Source organism: Monopterus albus, unplaced genomic scaffold (genome assembly GCF_001952655.1).
Source record: "Monopterus albus unplaced genomic scaffold, M_albus_1.0 scaffold165.1, whole genome shotgun sequence".
Lineage (NCBI taxonomy): Eukaryota > Metazoa > Chordata > Actinopteri > Synbranchiformes > Synbranchidae > Monopterus > Monopterus albus.
In genome coordinates this window covers 577,340-586,380 of record NW_018128045.1, presented here as the reverse complement: position 1 = coordinate 586,380, position 9,041 = coordinate 577,340, and positions in this window count along the sequence as shown.

Below are 9,041 nucleotides of genomic sequence, written 5' to 3'. Positions count from 1 at the left end.
AAGTCAGCTGATTACACACTGACCTTAAACAAACACTTAAATAACACCTTAACTTATACCGAGAGACTAATAAAATCTTATATTTTAAAACAGCTTTATATGATCCCCTTATTCCTTTATTAATCTCATTTTTTGTCTTTTCAGAACAAACTTAAAACTGGAGAGGCATCTTCTAACGACAAGGCTATTAGTAGAAACACAGTTAGTTCGTACAGTCATCATGGGAGTGCAGACAGAAACCAGGGCCAATCTCTCAGCTCCCCCTTGAACATGACAACAGCTTAAAATAATATGATGGCGTCATCCCTGAGAGAAGGTGGGCTGATAAATTGGAAAATGAACATGAGGCAGGGCCTTCATGAAAAGAAAGTACATTTTACCTGCAGTTAGATTAAGGTAAGCTGAACAAATTTATGAATCCAAAGTGCCTTACAATTCGCACTCATGTCACAAACCATTCAATGAAGTGACCTTATCACCAGGAGATCAACATCTCACACAAAAGCCCTGTGATGAGTGTGATGAGTGCACAAAATTAATTCTACCTACGCTCTCCATTAGATGTGCTGAACAACACGACTCATCATGACCCTTTTTTACTGCAAGAACTATTGATTATCCACCGCTTCTTGTTTTCACGAGGCCAACTGTTCAGCTCAGTTCAGACAGCTTTATTTTTCCCATGAGGGTAATTTGGTTTTACAGGCTTACAACTTACTCAGCCAAACACAGACTCACATAGAAGCACACATTGCATTTAGCAGCCTGATAGCAGAAGGAATAAAGGATTTGCACTAGCGGTTTGTTTTGCTATGGGGTGCGTTGTAGCGCTGGCCAGAGGGTATTACAATGAATTCCCTGGACAGAACATGGTGAGAATGGATAACAGTTCCTTTTGCTCTCTGGACAACTCGTTCCTTCCAAAGGGAGCACAGGTCGCGCCGCTGAACTCCGATTATCTTGGAACGGACCTTAGCACTACAGTTGAGGCTCTTCCCGTCCTTCACAGATAACCCATTAAACCAGGGATGGCCAATCCTGGTCCACGAGGGTCGCTGCGCTGCTTGTTTTCCAACTATCCCTGCCCTGCCCAGTGCTGTTTACCTGGATCAGGTGTGTTCAGTCAAGCAGAAGCTCTTCCAGAACTGCCCACCGCTGCATGAAACCATTTGAAAGTCAAATGATGTTTAACCACAGTTAGAGGCTGGGAGTGGTTTAGTTCCTCCAAAACAAAAGCTACTCAAGGTGTTATTCCATGAAAGATGGTACTATTTTTTTTTTTACATTTTCCATTCATTCCTCCATTTCCCATTCAGGGTCATGGGGGGTGCAGTCTTTCCTAGCAGGCAATGAGTGGGATGCTGCGTATGCTTGATTACTGGTCTGTAAGACAAACCTAGAACAGCAGCTATAAACATAGTTCCTTCACAAACATTAGAGGTCAGTAAAGTCTGTCAAACCTCCTGATTGATCCCACATTACAGATTCAGTTCACGCTGGGTCAGAGCTGTAGAAATTAGGCCACTGTGTCTTTGTGCTATTGTCAGTAATTCAGCACACAGTCAGTAATACCCAAAGAGATGCACTGCCGATGGAGCGGAACGTGTTGCTGTTATTTGAGACAGTTCAGAGACCTGGCCCGGCCTCATGATCCGCTGCCCTTGGCACAGCAATATCAAAGCGAGGGCAGACGATATGAGCACAGACAGCTCCTCTCAGGATACACTTTATCCAGATGGGCGTAGGCTGCACAGGACCAATCAGAGGCGAAGGACAAACTGATCCAGGAAATGATGTGAAGGTCAAAGTGAAATGATTATTAACCTGCCGAGAAGCTCAGGAAGAGTTTCTTTCACATCTTACATCTCGACATTTAGCTGATGGACTGATTAAATTTTCATTATACGGCTGTTTTAGCCTTGGGTTATTAACTCTGTAGAGCACTTTCCCAGCCAGTAAAAACACACAAAATGTATGCAGCCATTAAAAATGCACTACAATTGTTCACCAGTCTCTTATTCAGGCAGATTAGTTCAGTCCTGTTCACACCTGACAGAGAAGCTGTGGTGGAGCACTGCTTTTCCTACACTTTATTCTGATGGACTCATGGTTTCTACGCAGACAAACTGTACAACTGTAACAACATCCACCTTCTGTGGCATAACAATAACAATACTTTCTTCCAGTAGCCTGCTTTGACTATTATGCAGTTACTGGGTAAAGCACCAAGGTTACAGCTCTTAATGAAATCTACCTTTTCACCGTTTTGCTGCTGCCCTTCGTTTGCGTTAATTCCCCGAGGTTCCAGATGACATTTAAGAGCGATCGATAATGTGTCGAGCCCACACAGACTGAAAGCCACTGCACATCTCTGGGTGCGTCTGTTAATGGACGGGATCTGTCTGCTCTCATTGTGGGGTTTAGTGCCTAAAATGGAGACTAGAGAGAGACTTCTGTGTTTAAACCTTTCATCAGTGATAAAAGAAGTATTCAAATCCCTTAACCTAAGTCCAAGGAGCAATACCACAGTATAAAAATACTCTGTTACAAGTAAAAGTCCTGCATTCAAAATGTTACTTAAGTAAAACTACTAAAGTATTATAATCAAAACATACTTAAAGAACTAAAGTACTCATTTTGCAGAAAGGCACTTTTCACATGAATGTATATCATATTATTGTGTTGTAATGACTGATGCATTAGTGTGTACATCACATCTGATGTTGCAGCTGGTAAAGGTGGAGCTGGTTTTAGCCGGTTTATACAGTATGTCTATCATTTGAATTACTCCTGGGTAACTGCTGGAGATCAATAAAGTCTTATCAATATACTTTTTGTTATTTTATTAATCTGGTTCTAAAAAGCAACTAAGTTATAAAATAAATGTAGTGGGGTAAAAAATATTTGCCTCTAAGATGCAGTGAAGAAGAACAAATCCTTTTCATCATCTGTCCAGAATCATCAGCATCACTACAGTTAAAAGTCAGTTCACTGAGACAGAGTGAGAGGAGCCCTGAGCAACATCAAGCTCACTGTGGTGTCTTAGGAAACTGCTAATAACGCCAGACACACTTACACATTGACTTCCTGCTATACTAGCCCTGGGCGTTCACCCTCCTCTCTCCATCTCACAAATCGATTGCGCTCATCTCGGGGTCCATCTCACAAATCGATTGCGCTCATCACAGGTGTTTTGTCAAGTCACTGTGACTTGGTGGAAATGGTCAGTCACGTGACAGCACCAAAAATGTCTCCATGCATAGGTCAAACACCAACACAGATGCTCCTTAGCTACACTTTGAGAACCCGAATCTTACTTTAATCTTACTGTACTTCAATCTCACTGCTTGGAATGTTACCCATGTCCTGTGTTAAGTACAAAACAGAACCAGCAGAGACAATTTCATCAGGAACCACAGCAGAATACTAACGTAATAAGCAGCAGATAAACTTCTGTGTTTCTAGCCTGTTTTTGCTGATGAGATGTTGTGTTACTATGGCAACCAGTATCACATGACAGCATGTGATTATACACACAAATCCAACCATGTACAGTATGCGACTGATCCCTCAGATGGAGAGTTTCAGTAGTAACGCCCAGATTTGACACAACAAATCAAATTTTTCTGCCATTTGCACATGGAAACAATCACTGCATGCATGAGTCAGATGCTACGACTCATCTAATTGTCTTTTTCAAACTCCACATTCAGTCAGATCTTCTTTCTTCCTGCCTCATTTAATAGAAACCGTTTACATAAAGCTTGCAGCCTTTCTCCTTCTCCTTCGGTTTGATTCCCTGCTTGTCCAGTCAACATGTCGAAGGGTCCTTGAGCAAGACACTGTACCCACAGTTGCTCCCAGTGATGTCACTGGTGTGTGAATGGGTGAATGGCCAAATAGTGTGAAAGCGCTTTGAGTGTGCTGTAAAGCATAGAAAGGTGCTATACAAATATAAGACCATTTACCATATCGGTCCCTTCTTCTGTCCTTTGTCTCCATGGCAACAGCCTAGAGGTGACAGTTTTATTGCTACCCGCTGAAAGCAACTACACTCCTGCACACACGCAGCAGGGTCTAAAGTAATGCTAATATGCTCAGAGTGTGAACAGCTGTATGCATGCACAAATACAAGGACTGCATCTGACCTACATCCACTGCAGCCCGGGCCAGCCAGCACCCTTCCTCCTGGAATAGCTGAGCACATCAGGTTTACATTAAACCCAAGAAGAAGGAGGAATGCATTTGTCTACTTTGTGTGAATCTGATAACACAACAGCCTGGATTTAGTACAAGGTTCCTACAGGGAGTGGGTCATTTATTCATGAGCTGGTCAATATCCTGCATCAGCAATCAGAGCAGCTGCCAGGTCAGAGATCGACAGGACGCCCTTCAGGAAATATATTGTGTACTCATACGCAGAAACATCTGATCTACTGAACCTGTGAAGACTTCATAGACTTCATTTAAATTCTACCTTTTCTCTTTGCTACCCCAAACACAAGGTGTCTTTTCAGTTTGTTTCTTATTTGGTTTCGACCACAGCTCTTTCTCACATTGATTAACAGACTTAACAGGTAAATTCAAAATGTATTTAAAACACAGCTTTCTTTTCTCTTGTTTTCAGTAGCAAATAACACAAACATGCCTTTCTTTGCATGATTCAAGGTTTTAGAATGCTTTGATTGTCTTTAAGCTTTTACAAATGATCACTGACCCACAGGGTTAAATATACTATTAGCATAAACATTTTTAAAGAATATCTGTTGCTTCTCTGGCGATATATTTGACCTTTGTTCCACACTGTTAAGTATCATCACTCTGAGATAATTCCTTCCAGATGTTACATATATTCAGCATCATTTACTGTTTTACCCATTTCCCTTCACCTGCCTCTCCTTCAGTTACCCTGGGTTACAACCTCCTTCTTTCCCCAGCCCCCAGAGGGTGGGTGTGGACATGTTGCATTCTGTGGTGTGTATGTGCAGAGGCTGACAGCATAGTAAGAGCAAAGACAGGTGTCCCTCAGGAGAGAAAAGGCATCTTGCAGCTGCATTGCATTCTGGTTTATCTTCGGCTGCAGCAAGTGCAAAAACAGGAATTTCTTCCTCAAAATCTAACGTTTATCACAGATTCTTTGCGTCACTGAATTATGTTCTTGTATCATAATGTGTGAATGTGATGTCATTTCAAACACACATTTTAAACAGATGTTTCTTTTGATCACCACCTTCATCCTGGTCCTAAAACCAACACTACTCTCATCATGATCTTAAGCCTAAACCCTATAATCTAGAACCTGCCTCTAACAAATGAAGAACCAAAAATAAATGTTCTCCTGTGTTCTCATGCATATACAAAAACATGAGTCAAACTAAGGCTACATATTCATTTTCTCTCTCTCCTCATATGCACACAATTAGTGAGTCACTACTACTGAATACTGAGCTACTGACATGATCAACTACTGCAAACCATCACAAACACCCTGGACTACAGCAGGCTGCTCAACACACATCTGCAGTGCTCACAGAGTCAGAATGGCTCCATCACACCTTCCACACCGCTCTGCTTAGACACTGTCTTTATATAGGAACACTCATTACTCATGCATTATTCACAGGTCTTGGAGGTGCAAAGACAGCCAGAAGTCATGTCAGTCGCTCAGCTGTTCTAAAACACTTGGTTAAAAAAACATCTGGAACCTTAAAACCCTCCCCATGAATGTGGGCCACATCACTAACTATAAAGCAGGACGAGCACTTGCCTGTCCCTCCATCTTCGTGACGCAGAATGCAGAGGAGCGGATGCCGTCAGGTGCTGGTTAAAGGCTTTGCAGGTTCCGCCTGCCGGGGCTCAAAGCTGTGGAAAAATGAACGAACCTCATTAGGCGCTGTCCGTGGTACTAGCCTGCAATATCGGGCAGGACACGGCCGCTTCGCTTTCCCCTCTGAGAATCAGCCACTAATCGTGGATAGCATGCACTTTACTCTGCATCTCTTAGGGCATAACGTACTGAAAATATAATCAGAGATGATTTTTAGGCTAAGTTGTGCTTGTGCCTGAATCTCGGTCAAACAAGCAATGGCTTGTCCAAAGACAAAAACGACCCCCAGTCCGTGCACCAGCTGCACACAAATCGGATAATAAGCGGACACTCACCTGTCGTGACTACCGGGTAGCAGTGCCTCCCTCCCTTCCTCCAATACTTCGTTTCATACAGGAGCTGCGAGTAGAGACGCACGTAACAGCACCCAGTTGTTTTCTATTTTTTTATTCAGTATTCCATCGGCCTATGAAAAACGGGAATGCTGGGATGTCGTGCCTCTGCTCCGCCCTCCGCTTTTACGTCCTGTGCTTATCACGCATCCCATGAGGATACACGATCTGCGTGAAGTTGGCCCCCCATCCAACAACTTCACGCAGATGGCGACACGGCGTCCATGTCTTATTATGGTTGCAGCCGTTATTCATTTAGTCAGTTCTACTGGCGAAAGCATGGGCGCATGCGTAGAAAGGGGTCCCTGAGGGTCGTGAGGTGATGACTATGAGCCCTCCCCTCTCCCGCTTAGCCGTCCTCCCTGCCCTCCCATGATGCCTCTCGCTGGCGACCTTGACAGCATCCTCAGGGTGACTGATGATGGGCTGTGGATGCTGATGCAACATGGTCCGTTACCAGGACAACAGGTCCTGCTTACAGCCCATGCTCAAGTTGCACAAATGAATATTTTTCAATCCTTCTTCTGAAAGTGGAGACAAAGATTACAGTTACACACGAGGCAACTTTCTGTAAAACCAGATATAGCCGAGCAATGTTAAATAATACACACACTGTAGTTCCCTCAGCCAGCTGACTGTATGTCACTGAGCTCTGATGCTACTGCTAAATGGACCATTGTGAAATAGTTTTCACACCTGCTGCTTACAGGGCAAACAATTAACTAAGTTTCAGTTTCAATGCTCGGAAAAAAATCAAAAACTGAAATCTTTCTTTACAAACACTTTCAGACTATTATTAATGTAAATAATGAAGTAATTAGAAAATGGTCAGACAGAAGAGGGTTATGGGGAAAAACTATTAAGTGTTCAGTTTGAATGCCATATGTCAGAACAAGATCAAGAGTGTGATTAAAACAGTGAGTGGGTTTATTTACAGTTTGAGAGAAGCCAACTGAGTCTAATAATGAACAGAATGCATTGTTGAGGCTGTCATTGTTGGCATCTACATGAATATTAAAGTCGCCTACTATGATTATTTTATCTGTACTAAGCACTAAATCAGACAGAAAGTCTGAGAATTCACTTAAAAACTCTGAATAAGGAGCAGGTGGACGGTATACAATAACAAACAGAACAGGCTTTTGAGTTTTTCAGTCTGGGTGTGAGAGACTCAGGGTGAGACTTTCAAATGAGTTATAACTATGTTTAGGTCCAGGGTTGATTAATAGGCTTGTGTCAAAGATCGCTGCCACACCTCTACAATATAATTTAGGTGGTCGTGGGGCAGACAGTCTTTATGGGGTACTGGGAGCATTGGGCGCAGAGACACAGAGAGGCGTGTAAGACTGACCTTGTGTTCTGGTCTCAACTCTGGGTTGTCATAATTCAGGTTATAAAATAAACTAGTCCATGTTTCTAGATAAAAGAGCCGCACCACCCAAAGTGGGATGGATGCCGTCTCTACTAATCAGACCAGGTTTTCCCCAAAATGTTTTCCAGTTGTCTATGAAGCCCACATCGTTTTCTGGACACCACCTGTCATCACTGGTCAGACTGGGGTATGCGTTTAACAGAAACTGATAAAACACCCCTGAGAGGCAACGCTGCAACTTTATACAAACTGGTGTTTCAACAGAAGATGACTTGTTACAACCATGGGTGGATTACTGAACAGGCCTACCAGGCACAGGCCCAGGGGCCCCTGAACCAGAGATTGACTGTACACTGGAAACTCAATCAAATGACTACAAAACACCTATGAAGACCCAGAAAACATGAAAAATAAATGTAAAACAACTACAAACAGACATACAACATCTAAAAAGAGACAGAAATGCTCCCAAGGACAAAATAGCTATAAAAATATACCAAATGACAAAAAAAGAGACAAAACAATTACAAACAGGTGCCAAACAGGTGCCAAACAACTAAAAGAATTAAACAAATTTACAAAAAGAGGTTAAAAACAGACAAACAGTTGTTGATCTTGTGGTTGTGCAGGCTGTGTCTTGCTTCTAAAAGTGTAGGTAGGGGCCTTTTACACATGTAAATGTGCATGCTCTGATTTGAGTAATTAGATGCACAAATGAGAATAAACTTGTTTATATTGAGAAGCTGTCTTCTAAAAAACAAAGGTTTAACTAGATGTTATTCTGACAGAAAATCAGTGCCTGGTGGGAGATGAAACACTGGAGCATCCGTTCTGTTTATGCATTTGAGATCATGCATGAGACACAGAGGGCGTCTTCCTTCCTGACAGGCACATGGCACACCATCTCACCCACTTCTACAGGATGCGACTTCCTGTGGTGTCTTCACACTGAAGGTATATGACAGCATAACTACTCAGAATGTTTGGATTCCACTGAAAGAAATCCCGAACTCTCCAGGAATAAGGTGCAGCAAGGTTTGATTTGATTTGATTTGATTTATTCTTTCAAGCATATAAAACAGTTGATATAACAACACACATTTTTACACACAATCCAATATCAATTTGCTTATACCTAATACATGCTTGAATGGAGTAGGAAGAAGTCAGACTTATCCAGTCCTACCCCATGACATCATCTTACCATCATTGGTTTGCAAGCAATAAATGATTCACTTCTGCACACACACACATTATACTAAAAAAGAATATAACAGTGTTAACATTCTTAAATCACACAATTGATATACTAAAGAATGGTTACAAAATATAATCATTGAGCCTGTTCTTGCATATATCTTGATTGACACATACCTTTATATTTATGTTTAAACTCATCAATTCTATTACTATTTTTTATGTCTACACTTAAATTATTCCATAGTTTTAC